Source organism: Calonectris borealis, chromosome 23 (assembly GCF_964195595.1).
Source record: "Calonectris borealis chromosome 23, bCalBor7.hap1.2, whole genome shotgun sequence".
In the NCBI taxonomy this organism is placed as follows: Eukaryota; Metazoa; Chordata; class Aves; order Procellariiformes; family Procellariidae; genus Calonectris; species Calonectris borealis.
The window spans coordinates 1,465,544-1,480,795 of record NC_134334.1 but is presented as its reverse complement, the minus strand read 5'-3'; the positions used below and the strand labels follow the sequence as shown (position 1 = coordinate 1,480,795).

General features: G+C 38.1%; 1 protein-coding gene across 1 annotated transcript in view; it reads left to right on the top strand.

The window, feature by feature from the left end:
• PRDM16 (PR/SET domain 16) overlaps positions 1-15,252 on the top strand; it is a 216,387-nt gene that overhangs the window by 49,763 nt on the left and 151,372 nt on the right. The gene's annotated exons all lie outside the window — the stretch shown is intronic.

The window sequence follows — 15,252 nt, the reverse complement described above, 5'->3', positions numbered from 1 at the left end:
AAAAGAAAATGTTGGTCCTTTGTTAAAAGTGCTAAATTTTTAGAGGTCACTTCACCATGTAAATGTGGCTTATGTGAAGTCCAAGGGAAAAGGAATAGATATATGAAAGGATAAAATTTAACTCGTATGATGTATTACCGGTGCTTTTCATCACATTGTGATGCCTAAACTATAATACTGACCAGAGAAAAATGTGTTCCAAATACAGCCCAGCTGTATAAATGTCTTCCTAGTAGCTGTGAGGCAGCCTCAACACTACATATTTCAGTAGCCAGTCTACTATTTTGGTTGGGGTTATTCTCAGTAACACTAAAATGACATTCTTTCCATGGCTATCTTTTGGTTAACGGCTTTACTAAAGTAAAGTGTTACAAGTCATACTTGATTATAGCCCCTCTAGATGTCTAGAGGTAGTGTGTCCTTGTTGAAATAATGAGCTAGCTGTAATTCTTTTCATATGCAATTGTCTTACAATGGGTATTCACAGTCCTATTCATAAAGTATGAGTTTTTGAAAGTGGAAAATATTTTAAATTGGAACTTGCAGCAACTGCCATTTTTATTCATCCATTTAGGCGAGCTTCAATACTGTTTCTTAACTCTGAAAGCTAAAAGGAAACACTTGTTTCACTCTGCCAAACAAAGTGAAATATAATACTTGTCAGGCTCCAAAGTTAGTTTGGGAAAAGATATTTAGACACATGTCCGGTATGGACCGTTCTATTCTTGCCATGTCGAGAAAAATAAGCTTTTATTTTAGAAAGCCAGGCTACCAATATGAAACGTCCTTTGACCATCCAATGACCTTGCAAAGGACCTATCGCAATACTGCTGAACTTTTTACCTTGTTCATCTCCATAACTCATTTGGTGTTTGTCTCTGCCTCTGTGGGATCCTTTTGTCTGAACAGACATGGTGACAAGGTGGCAGGTTCTTATTATCGCAACGCACTTATCACAAGGATGGAGTAAATTCTCCATGGCTCAGGACTGCCCAGCTATTTCTTTTTCAGTCTTTAATTACAATATCACAAATAGATTCTACATCCCTTCCTCACAGAATCTGCATTACCCTAAAGAGAGCAGGCTTTGTATGAAACAAGGATAGAAGGAAACGTTAGACTGGCTGCTTTATATGTTCAATACATGGTTTTGTATTTAAACTTCATTACTTTTATTTCAAAGGAGAATGTTGCAAAAACTATAGGCCTTTGAAAAATACTGTCTCCTTAAATATTCTCCTGTACAGCAGGTATAAAACTGGACAATTATGATATTTGACAAGGAGGGAAGGACTGGCCTTCCACTGCTGTCTTTTAAATGCATTGTAGAGAAGCACTAGTGGGAGTTTATGAGGTGATAAATTTATTGAAGGATGGGCAGTAGGGTTTTACAGCTAGGGTAAAAAAGGTCAAAGCAGTAAGGTAAAGAGTTCAAGTCTAAACTTTATGGCTTGTGAAAAGACTACTGCTAGACAGCTTTTCAGTCAGAAGAAAATGAAAAATAAAGAATGAAAAATCATTCTGTACCATTTTTGTAGTATCTTAAAATTGTTTGTGAGTAGTACTTGAGCATTTTGCTCCAGTGGTACAAAACCCTCTTGGGAGAAGATTTCCTTTTCCAACCTCTCTAAATCATTCAGTTGTCATATCCCTGAAGACACAATAGTTGAGATTTGACTTCAATTTATTCCTATTCCTTCAGAGATAAGTTGGTGGTGAGAAGGTGACTGAAGACAAATGTAACTGTAGTGGGTGGGCTGATTTAAACTGGGAGAAAAGGAAGTCAGAGCCAAACAGAGGGACCGTGATTTGCAGTGGCTCATTTGACTGACTACTGTATCGCAGGTTCAGAATTGGGTAGTAACAAGGTTTAGGAGGAGAAAAAAATCTCTAGAATGCAGAGAAAATCTGTAAAAACAGTAAAAAACAGAGCAGGGAAGGGAAGCGTGATAGCAGTGAGAGGTATAGGAAGATGCACAGGAAGCAATCTCTGCTTAAAAACTGACCCCAGTAGTATTGCTGCTGTTAAGCTGCCAGAAGAAAAATGCTCTCTTAGGTAACTTTTCATAAACTGAAAGGCAGTGAAAAGTCTGAAGATAGAGCATAACAGACACTACTATATTGTATAATAAAGCAGGCCCTTTTTTGGCTTGGAGCAAGATAAGAAGTATTTTCCCACTATGTCCAGTATTTTTCAGTTTGTATTACTGTGATTTCTGCTGGGACCACTAACACCAGAAAGCTGATTTGTTTGTTAGTGGTTGTCTCACAAGAATTAAGATTTCTAGCAATATTATTAAAGGAATTGTATCCAGGATGATTTTTCCATATCTGGAAATGTGCTGTGCCATAGATTAAAATGTGGTATACTCCTAACAAGTTTTCCTTTTATCTATTTTGCTTGCTGATATTTAGTTTAACTTGCACATCAGCTCCTTATCCTGTTTGTTTAATTGTAAATGATCGATTGTGAAAGTAATGCTAAAATAGGAGAGTTACTTTTTTTAGTGAACTGAATGCATACATTCAGAGATGTGCACAAATATGTAAGTTATACCTGTGGGTATATTGTCCCATATTCCCAAACGTCTTTTTTTCCAAGCCATCTTCCTGCAGTCTGTTTATTTTGCTTAGAGAGCAGCTCACATGTTCTCTTGCTCTGAATTTTCTAAGCTTTTCCACTGCGTTTAATACATTGAAAAAATGGCTTGTTATCATTATCTTCATTGTCGTTTTGATTTAACTTTGAGAGGAAGATGAAAGATTTAGACTTCCTCCGGCAGGAAACAAGGCTGGTGTCCGTTACAAGACACCTTTTTTTCCAGGGAGCAATGCTAGGTGTATTTCTCTCTCCTCTAAAAGTCACTTTGGATGATGGTTTGAGAATCACATGGAAGGAGGCTCTGTGTATAGAGCTCCCAGCCAACCTCCTCTGGATGGGCTGTTTTTCTGACTGTGGTGACAAGAGACCTCAGGGACTTCTCTCTTCAGTAGACTCTCTATTTAGTTTCTGTTTACTTAGAGGGAATAGCCTGAGGGGCTACTGGAGAGAAAACATCTGTGGGAGATAATCTATAGAGTTATCTATCTATCACTCTTGTCGACCCTGTCTCCCTTGAGAGCAAGCTGAGAGACTTGTAATAAAAAGGCATCGCTGAAGAGGCTTTAGGGACAAATAAAGAGACATGTTAAGGGCCAGCTGAAAAAGGATAGAAGACATTATTAAAGCTCAATAGCCGTCTTATCAAAATCCAATAGGATAGGCATTTGGCAAAAGGCTTTAAATTTATTCTTTGACTTTCTCGAGAGCTTGAATTTATCCATTAACAAGAATGTATACACAGGGAGCGGGAGATGCTATCAGCTTCAAAAGAGTTGGATTCAATCTGGTATTGTACAAAACACAACAACAAAAACCGAAGACAAAACCATTTTTTCCCCCTGCTTTGGCTGACTTCATACCTACATTGCAAAATACTAGAAGCTCGTTGTATAATGCAGATGACGCTATAAACTAGAAGTAATTTATGCAGCACAGTAATTTATCCTCTACTCCCAAAGCACATAGATTTTTCAAAAATAAAGTTACTGTTAGAAAACCGGGTGAGATTAGAAATCTTGACCTCTTAGAAAACATCAAGTAGTAATCAAGAAACCTCGGTAGATGGAAAGCTTTTATTCCTAAAACAAAAGTAAAAACGAACAAACGTTTTGTTACTGCAGATGCAAAGTGGGATAGGGCCATAAATCTCTCTAGGTTTATTATTATATACAAAATGCTACAGGTCACAGGAACCATCTGATACTTCAGAAACACATTGTTCACACAAGATGATTGATTGATAATTATGATAATTTGCAAAATGATTATTTGGGTATTATAACCATAGTTTGTCCCACTGGATTGCTGTGAAGACATTTTCTATATCATGGGCCGTCAGAAATGGCCTCTGGCAACAAGGGATATGGAAAGGTCTGGTCGGTCTCTCCCGGTGGGATCTGTAGGACTGATGAATGATGACCCAGAGGAGTAAGAAATCAGACTTCAATAAGCAGTCAGGAAGGTAGTTAGAGAAGAGCAAGGGAACTGTTAACTGTCTTTTGTGGAGCAATTACTAGCTGGGCCATACACCCTCAGGCCTAAGCACAGTCTGTCATAATATTATACATGCAGAGAGAGATCGGCTTAGAGATTTTAACTTCAGCTGTTTAAAGTTCCTGGATTTGCAGCACTCCACACAAAATACATTTGCATTTCTGCATTTAATATATATTATGAGGATATTTATTATCTGTCTCTAATAAAAGGTGTTCTAAAACTGTTAATAAAGATTTAAAAATCCAAATTTCAGTGATATTTCTTCATCTTTCCGTTCTGTATATTGAAGAATCAAAACCCCAGTTTTATAGTTTTAAAACAGTCTTCATACTTACTGAGAATTTACACTATTAACCAGACTGAATTATTTTTAAAATATCACCTGCTTTAGTGTGCTTAAATTTAGCTTAAAAAAGGAGAGCATGTTTTTATAAAAGGTACCAGACGACTGTTGAGAGCTCGAAGACAGCGCTGCACAGTGACCAAAACTGGAGGTTAATGAAGCTTCACAAACCCTATGAGATTGTGTAACAATACCCAGTTATCATAGTTAGCGTCCAGTTTCAACGTGATCACTGCCTTACAGTTACTGTTTCAGAAAGAGCTTTAATTTGCTTGTTTTATAGGTTGAATCTTTATGAAATAAAGGTATGTTTAGCTGCCACAAACAGAGGCAGCTTTGAGTTGATTTTTATAATCTTTTCTTGAATAGACTTGCGTCATTCCAATAAGCCCTGGACAAAAGAGTGGACAGTTGTCTGAGAGTCTTTTTTATAACATTTCTCTCTTTCCATTGTTAGAGAGCTGCTAATAAAAGAACCAGGAGTCCATTAATTCAGTGAATGAACATATAGTAAAGTCAGTTCCCTCTTGAGAACAATAATGTTGCGGTCAGCTTAGGTTTCCATGGAAACTAAGTACATCTAAGAAGTTTGCATCCTTGATTTTGCTGAAATGAAGCATGTAAAGTGAAAAAAGGTATAAGGCTGGCACAGAGAAGTCGACGAAGAAAGTGATGGTTAAATTATTTTGCGGGAATAACATTATACGTTTAATTTCTGTGATAGAGATGTTTGGGCTTGATTGTATAGTGTGTGTGTGTATGACAAATGATTCCATAAAGAGGTCTCTGGGGGTTCTGAACCCATAAATCAGGCCAAGTTAAGAAGACTGGCAGTGGTGAAGTTTGCTCCCTCCGTATCTCCAGTACATTCGAGTCAACTGTATCCACGTGCATCACGACAAGATGTAAACAGCGTGCCTCAGCGCAGGCCTCTCTTTCCAGTAGTTTCAGTAGTACAGATGATTAGGGTGGGTAATGGCAATTTACCATGTTCTCTGTTGGCAAGTTAATGCGAAGTATGGATACGGGGTGAAGGCCTCATACAATTTTAAATTAAGACTTTTTTGTAAATTAAGTTGGTTTCCTCCCTTCCACTCTAGGCGAGTTCATGCTTAAATCACTACAGCCACCAGTGTAAACCAAAGAGCAATGACGTTGACTTGTTCTTTTAGCACTAATTTGTAACCTGCTGTCTTACTTTCTTGAATAAGTGCATTGCTGTGCTGAGAGGGAAAGTATCCGAAATGTATTGCTGAGCTATTTATACACATTGTTCCAAATGACATGAATCTCTGTTGAACGGTATCTCTTAAGATAGAAGTGTCCGTTTAACTTCAGGCATAGACAGTTATGAGAGGTCACCTTGTCTTTGTGTAATGCATCTCAAACATAAACACACAGACTTTATGGTGGCCTCAAGTTATTAACAAAACCAGCTACACTTTTTTGGAAGCGAGAAGGCAGGAGGCTGTTCCCTTGACAAACCAACCAACCCGCTCGCGTTGGTTTGAATCAGTGACCTGCTGCATCTCCGAATAGGAGGTGTTGAGAGCAGAGTCCAAATTGCTGTCTTGTTTAACCCCTGTGCCCGACCAGTGGTCTGCTTGAGGGGGGAAAAAAGCCAAAACCACTCCACTAGTAATTTATAATAAGTGTCAGAGTCATATTTCAGCATCAGTGCAACCTCATCTCATTAGGGCAGAAATGGTAATTCATTAGCTAGCTGGTCAAGTAATTCATTCTATTCCTCTTTTGTAAGTGGTTCAAAATATCTTGTGTTCTGTTGATGAGTATCCATAGGATAGCACGGTCAGCGGTCTCTCAGCCTCACGTTATTTACCTTTCTCGCTCGTGCTGTGCGGCTGGCTAACTCACCTGGAGAGCCGCCTTTTCCGAAGCTGCCGGCGTGGCTGGCAAGGTCAGGCAGTTCTGTAGAACAATGCGAATAAAGGAGACTTGTTAAGACATTTTGGCTGAGTAATCGGTTATGATAGAGAGGTATGCAAATTTAAGATTTATAAACTTTTTTATAGCTAGGAGCTTCCTAAATAGCGTGAAACTCACATGTCCTGGTGAGTGAGCTCTCCTTCCTTTGTGCTTGTGAAAATGATCACAAGCACACATTGACAGTTTTAACGCTTTTCTCACAATCCTGCTTATCTCCAAGTGTATATACAATTAATGATTCCTTGTTGAAAAAACACATGTAATACCGTATGTGAAATTAAAAATACTCTACATGCACTTGAATCAAGGTATGTTTTTAATTGTTTGCATACCTTTGAGCACATACTCTTTTTTCTGCTAACAAAATGAACTGCAAACTGAAAGGCTGGCATTTACGTACTGCCTGTAAGACGATTACTAGTGAAATAATATTCTGGATGATTAGGAGGTATTACAGCCTCTACTCAGTTTAAAAATGCCAGAATGCCCCAGAGAGCCCCATGAATCTGCTGCCAGCCGGCCCCTGTCAGAGCTGAAGGCAGCACTGTCTGGAGCCCAAAATCAACTTCAGGAAGGTCATGTGAAAGAAAATCCTCAGTCATCAGGAAGCCCTTGGCCTCGTGGCCTTTCTGACATTTTCTGACAAACCTTAAATCACCAGAGTAGACAAAACATCACAAATTTTGGAATGATAGCCTCTGGGATTTCAAAACTGTATGTTAACTTCGAAGGTAACCCCCACCTCGGTCTGCTCTGCAATTCCTCCTTGGATGCAGAGGGCGAGCGGGCCAGGAGGTATTCCTGGAATTGCGTCTGGATTCAGAACCACACGTGGGATGGACTGGGAGCGCGAGAAGACTGTAACCGATACTGCAGCGAAGGAGGGAGCTGCAAGCACGCGTGCCTGTGTGTGTTGCCACCAGTTATTTACACAGTACTGGGAATATACATCAGTGTTGTAAGAATAGATTGCTCTGAGTAGGACAGGTTTCTGTTCCAGAGTGAAATTTGGAATCAGGATTTATTGTATACATTACATACATTATAGAAGCCAGATGGTTCTATTAATATAATCTGTGATCTTGAGGTGTGTGCAGTATTCGGTTAATCACATTGTGCAGCTATTAAAGAGAATATATATCAGGTAGGAGGCCTATTAGAGCTCGCTAGCTAGAAAGAAAAACCTGGACAGTAATTGGGGAGGAAAGAAAAGGGGGGTGGTGGTGAATAGCAGGGAGAGTGACTTGAAGTTGGCTCCTAGCACCTATGGTGCTGCTTTAAAAAGAAAAAAAGGAAAGCCAAAAAGCAGGGAACTGGATGCCCGTGACCTATAATTAAATATATATATCATAGCAAAAACAAAAAATGCGTTTGGTTTTTTTTTTTCATATTTTGCTCTAGAAATATATCAAGGGTTTACAAAGCAGTAAAGATATGACTGTTGTCCCATGCACGTTCCAAGAGTGCAGTATATTTTGATGATGCCGGTTGGATGGGGTTTTAGATTAGATGAGGTTTTTATGAGATTATAAAATATGTGTTCTGAAAAAAAGCCCAAATTTATTTTTCATAGGGCAGTTTTGAGAGAAAAATAATTACTAGAAGTCAGCTATTCAGTGATGTTCAGTAGTACCTCCTATCTTTAGCCATGGAAATTTCAGCATGCAATAGCAGCACTTCGTAAGCAAATTAAGTTCATTCCCTTCGCTCTTTGTAGTAGATACGGTAGTTGCGTGAGTGAGTGCTGTACGCAGACTTATTTGAGGGTAATGAGAAAATCTTGGCTCCACATCTTAATGATTGTCCTCAATTTTTTTTACTCAATATGGATGTTTCTTTTCACAACATCATGAGCTTTCAAAACTTTATTTCATTTTGAGTTGAGCCAGAAATACTTTACTTAAACTTAACTGAGTTACACTTTCAGATTATTTCCTTTAACTTCTGATAAATTTTAATTTCTGTGACTACTTTGATTTAATCAAATTGTAACTTTTCAACAAAGGAGTTTTGGGTTGGGAAATGTACAATCAATTCTAGTCTTAGCTTTAATTTATATCTACAATAGCAGTGAGCATTTATGTAGTATTTAAACCGACGAGGACTTGCCAAGTTCAGAGTCCAAAATCCCCTGCATGCTAATTCAGAGACACAGGAGCTTGCAGGGCTGATTTTGTCCTTCCCAAGGAGGAGATAAAGCCGCAGTTGAGGAAATTGCAACACGTCCAAGATTCTGTGCTGGCATCATCCATTTTCAGACCCACCAATTCAGTCCGTGTTAGTCCGTGCCTGCTGGGGTAGTAATCTGTTCTGCCCTGGGCTGTGAGCTACAGCTGACAGCCTGGATTGCTCAGCATCCAGAACAATAGGACGTAGCCTCTACTTGCGTGGATCGACTTCTGATTTTATGTTCAGCAGGTTCAGTGCAAGATTCAAGGGACCTACGGCTTTGGTCCTGCTGAAATCGGCAGATCTGAGTATTCTTTCATGTGCGTGGGTATTTCTCAGAGTAATAGTGAGAAGAGGTACAAAGTCTGGAAAAAAACTAATGCTATTTATAATTACCTCAAAGTTGTTCAAGATGACCTATGGGTTATTTATTTGATTGCAACCTGGAAGTCAAATACGCATTTTATTTTTCTTCTCCCTGCTAGCTGATCAGCAGTTTCTACATTGAGCAGCTCATTACAGAATTTGTAAGCAGTAAGAAAGGAGTGCGTCTGCTGTCGGACCCTGCGCGGAGGCTGAGCAGCTTGCAGCTGGTGATGACCGCTCAGGTCCTCGAGAACCTCGCTGGGTGCCCCCGGGCTTTGCTCACATGCAGACAAGGGGTGCACCATCGCTTGCAAAGCTTCGCGGCCCTGCACACTGTCCTTTCGATTGTTAGCGGTGCTCTGCAGTCTCTAATTCTCTATCTTGTTGCTTTTGCTTTTACCTTTATTGAATTAGCAGTAACTTCTTTCTGACAGACACATAACCCTAAAGATAAGATAATGGAAAAAATAGCGTGAAATGTGAACTTTATCCTTCCATCTTCAGTTATGACTTGAGTAATTTTCACTGAATTTCCAGCTTTAGCTTGATGTTAAGTGTTGAAAATCCCCTGATTAAATTCCTGAGCAGAGAAGAACAAACATTATCTCTCTCCTAATGCTGCAGAGGGTTTTTTTGTGACAGTTTCTATCCAGTTGGGCAGCCGTAGGGATTTGAAGTCTGGTTACTTTTCTTTGAAATTTACAGTTCTACATGTACTCTTTGACCAGCTGTCAATGCACACAGAAAGGAGGGACATTAAAAAAAAAAAATAGTAGTAATAGTAGTAGAAGTAGAGGAACCTAAGTGCTTAAATTCTTACTTGGCTACCCAAGTGATTGACTTTTTTTTCCTTCTTTTTTTTTCCCCCTCCTTGTTTTAAAATATAATACAGAGGTATAGAAAGCTGTGGAATAGATTATAAACTAGTTTATAAACTTCAGAGTAAGTTTTCCTCATGCTTCTATTTAGGCTTAGTGTGTCCTATAAGTAACTGAAATTAAGAAATCTTCTGTCATATCGAGGCATCCAATGTCCTAATCTTCGTGAGTTAGCTGATTATTTTAGGGGTTTGTTGCAATGAATGCTGGCCTCCAAGAAGAGTGAGTTTAGCTTGCTGCTGAGCATTTTTCCAGATCATTAATAATTACTGTAGAGATAGTTATGCATATCTGCTGTCAGAACATTTTAGACCCTGTTTAGTGCAATAATTCCTTCTGTTCCAGAAGAATAAATCACAACTCCTAAAGGAATTGTTTCTCTTAATTTCCACTGGAATTTCAGTCATAAGCTTCAGCTTGTGTCACCCAGAAGACGACTAGTTCTTCCTTATATGCAATCTGGTAGAAACTCTGGAAGTTTACATAAATGCTACGCATCAAGGTAGTTTTTATGATAGTGCTAAAGAGGTATAATTCTTCTTTCCTTAAGAATTAAATTTAAAAATTAATCAAGAGGAATTTTCATTTTTCATATTTCCCCCTGTGATTACATATTATTATATATTATTATATATTGTTACGTATTATTATATATTATTATATTACATATAATATACATCAATTATATGTAAAATATATAATATATAATGTATAATATATTATTATATATTATTATTATAAATATTATATATTTATATATGAAACCCCAAAAGTAGTGACTTTCACTGTCCATTCACTTCCCTTAATATCTGGTTAACTTTTTTTTCTCTTTCTATAGTTATGCCCAGAAATAGCCTGCTGAGTTATATTGGCAAATTCAAGTAGTCTCTTACTCAGCTACTGCTTCCTTGAAATGAAGATTAATAATTTTGTCACGGGAATCTTAAAAAGATGAATCCTGAAAAACTTGTGGAAGGAGTTCAGATATGATGGGGCCCAGGTTGCCATGCAAATCTATACACTAAGAAAAACACTGTCAATCTTGTGAGACACTCAGCTCTACTTCAGTCTGTCTCGATTTATAATGGTCATTATTCTGACATAATTCCTTTTCTGTTAGCTCATATGCTTAATATGGGTGCTGTTTCTTTTTCACCTTAATTTCTGTTAGGAACAGAGGTCTGGAGCAATCCTGTTGGGTTATTTTGTCCAGTTTCCTACAATCACATGCAGTAGGGATGTATAATCTTCCGTAAGTAGATTGTGTCCCCCCTTAAGTAAGATAATTTCTTTCTGGCTTTTTGTCTTCTGATGACTAGAACATGTCTTCTAAGTTCCAACATAAATTTATTCCTGGCAGTTTGTATTTGGTGGTCCTTTTGCCAACAAAAACTTCTAATTTGAATGGTAGCCCATCTTCCATTCCAGTTCTGATGTTCACCATATGCTTATTTGTTCTTCGCTTTGATAGCCTTACTGCAGACAGCATCGTATCTCCTGCTAAGCAAACCTCAATTTATCTGTACCCCTCTTGGTAAAACTGGGCAACCCCGGTGTACGGAAATGTTAGGCTTTAAGTTCATACTCATTTTTCCAAGGCATTGCTATATTGGTAGATGTCTAATGTCTACGGTAGTGGCTTCCAGAAAAAAACTCATCCTCATCCTGAAGCTGGGATGACTTTCGGCAAAGGACTTCACTTCTTTGTGCCCAGATTACTATTCACGCAGCTATATGATGAATTTTGCTTTTTAAAGTTATTTAAATCCAAGAAGAGAAGTCGTAATATTAGGAAGTAGACATTTTTATTATTATTGTCCAGATAACAAGATTTTCTCAGAGTAATGAAGTCAGAAAAACAAGGTTTATTATTTAATCCCGGTATATGTCTATGTTATTTCTGAACCTAGACCAAGGCTTTAGCCATTTGCTATATGAATGTTTGTGTTCTTGTGACTTAAAAGTGCTACACAGATGGAGGCTGGTAAAATGACCATGACCATGAAAGCAGATTATTCTGAGATGATTTTAAATGGCCCTTTTTGCTGTATGATAGGAAGGTTGGCAAACAAGTCACGGATGAATGTCAGAGTTTGCAGTCTGTTTGGTTTGGAAACTTGCTCAGAAGTTTGGATGCATCTCTGAAATTCATCAGAACCCCTTTGGTCTGAAAAACATTGATGAAAACCTTGCACATGACGGTTTTTTAAAATTAATTTCTTCTAATTCCTCACACTAACTGGGCTGGAAATACCCAAGAAATAGGTTTCCTTGTATTTTCTCGGTTCTGTTTGCAGTGCCAGCCAAAGTCTTAAAGTGTTAGAAGCTTACGTACATAAATAATGAGAAAAGAAGCTAATGGATTTTTTTTCCTTTTCTCTGAAAGTTCACAAATGCTTTAGAGCTGGACAAGGCTTTGAGTGTGTGTTTTCCTTCTTGCAGAGGTTTAGTAGAATTAAAGAGCAAGGACTTTTTCTTTTAGTATATCGAAATGGATTGTTCCATAACAAAGGAGAACCACAAACGTAGATCTGGTTGGCATAATGAGCAGGTTTTAGAAGAGGACTAGATAGTAAGTGAATGGTAAATATCATGAATAACAAACTCATATGCCAGTGATTTATTCCAAAAAGGAACGGATAACCAAAAAATGCCTGATGGCAACACTAGTAGATTTGGCCCCCGCCTCAAACTGCTTTCAGATGGATCCAGTCCCACGCAGATCTATTTGACTGACTGGAAGCAATTGCTTTTACTGCGATAATATTATGCCAGAGGAAAACCCATCACATTTTTAGGCTTTGACGAGGGAGAATATATTTTTCAGATATGTGGTTAAATTAATATCTAGTGTCAGTCAGAAAATGTGCTGGACTCTCTTCGGGTAGGAAAAAAATTCTGTTAATCTCATTCACCGTATCATCCTGTATCTCTGCTTGTTCTGTTAGTCTTGTGCTTTTTGTACTCTTTTGCTATGATGCTTAAATTATGTCAAACACTGGATTATAATAGCCGTGTGTTTGGTTACTATCTTCCCCATTTGTGAATAACCATACCTCTCTTTTTGTATTTACACAGCCATGATTTACTTTTGTTAGTAGCCCTTCTTCGCCCAGTTTGTTTTCACTCACATGAAGCAGTTCGCCTGCATTTACTGTGCTTACACAGTGCTCCCCCTTTTCATGCTAACACAGCACATCAAATATTTGTTTGATTTTTCTTTAAATATCTACCTAAATGAATAACCATTTCCTTTTAAAAAAAAAAGAAAAAAAATGCTGAGCATCTTAATTCACGGGTCACAACTGCAAAGCCAATATGGTAGCAGAGGGAAACCCTCTTTAAAAGAAACAGAAATACTTTAAATAAATAAATTTGGTCTGATCATGCTTCTGCTGGAAAATTTCTTTAAGATAAGCAGATGTCATTCTGTAAAATAAACAGCTGAAGCTAAAATTCATATTCTTCATTAACCTAAAGGGAGATCATCTGTATCACACATCCATCAGAATAAGATGAGAAGAAGCCAGCCTTGTAGCAAGAAAGATTTGGGTTAGATGTTAAGAAAAATGAAATACTAGAATAGTTTAGTACCTGAGTAGACTCTCTAGGGAGGAGATAAAATATCTGCCGCTGAAGGCTCTTAAGAGGTTTAGACAAATACCTGCCAGGCTGGACTAGATATACACAATCCTGCATTAGAATAAGGGATAGCCTAGATGACTTCCTGAGATCCTTACTAGCCTCACGGTTTTTTATGGTGCTTATAAGTTTATCTTGTTAATCAGTGTGAAAGCAAGCCGTGGAGTGAACGAGGCAGGGAGACTGAGCCTGCCCTTGCATTCTCTAGGTAGGCTGCACGTGCAGGCTGACGCATACTGAAAAATGTGAGATGGGGGCTTTTGTGAATGCTTTTCTTCTTGTTTTAGACTTTGTGCTTCTCTTTAATGGTGCCTGGTAAGTTTTGTGCTGTTTGTTTTCAGTATTCCTTATCAGCCAAATATTTTTCTCCATTTTCAAGTGGATTTGGTGCTCAGGAGAGCTGGCAGGTTAAGAGAAAGTTGATCTGAAGGGCTGAGAGTTACCTCCTAAACTCCTGTGGAAACTAGTTGATCCAAATTCTAAAACATGTATTTATACACACCTGAAAAATAGAAAACCAGAGAAAAAGAAAAGAAAGAAGAAAAAAAGGGAAAAAAATAGCCCCAATATTTGCAACTGTAAGCCAGAGTTCTGAATTAATGTAATAAGGAAAAACAAGGATGATAGAATATGGAATAACTGATGCAATAAAGGATAGCAAATTAATGCTGAAATGCATTATGCTTCTATAAAGAAGATTTAAGGTGTCAAAATATTTTTCTGTTTCAACATGGAAGTTATTTGTCCTTGTGGCTGACATTGCTTAGTTTCTATGTATCGTTGCAATGGGTGGAAACATCCTTTAACTGCCAGACAGCACTTACCGATAAGCCAGCCAATTAATAATGTTGATTTGAAAAGCCCAAGAATAGGTGAGAAAGCAAAGTCCTTTGGTAAGTCATATTTGCACAGTATTAAGAGTCCCCTTTTACCTGATCTAGTAAACATGGTATTAGGAACTCTGTGCTATTGAAAAGTTGAGAGACTATAATGATATGTGTAACTGATAATTGCCACTCCTAACTATTCAGCACCCACTTATCATGCCTTTTGTACATACATACCTTTGAAATAGACAGCTTATGGCATATGTATTTCTCTTTCCTAAATACTGATGGGGTGATTTTTTTTTTCTGATACATTGACCTGTTTTATCAAAGAAGTAAATGTAGAAGAGGAATCAGCATTTCCTTCAAAGTTGGTGGCCCTCAAACTGTAGACTTTGCGTTAGGTCTGGATATGCAAACAACAACCCTGTGTTTGCTCAGCTGATGCCATAGTCTTCTCTTACTGCACTGTTGTATGCACTCAAAAGACAAGATGAATACAGTTTCTGATGAAAACAAAAGGTGATCTAAATCTATAAGCAAATGCAAAAGCAGTTCACTGAGGTAATTGTAACTAATTGCACACAGCCACCGCTTGTTACCTTTGGTCTTTGGCATGAATCCGCTGAGTGTCCAGCAGCAGAAATACTGAAGATGTAAGATAGTGGCACACCGAACTAGTCTTAATCATGAGGGAGGCTCGAGCGGAGTAGAAGTTGTCAACTGGCAACAGAATGTACTCCATCGTCTGTATCTTTGTATGTTCCTGTACTCTTGAAAAGGCACAGAAATGGAATTAATTAGAAGTAGATGAAGCTGTTTGATTAAAGGGCTTATTTGTTGCCTAGACGTAGGTATAGGTGTAGAAATGCAGTTAGTTTGAGAGTGCCATTAGCAGTGGCAGAGACCAGAAGTAATAGAGCTTAACCCTCACAGGAGCTGCACTGTACAGCTGTGTCTAGTTTTGATCCCTTAGTGCAG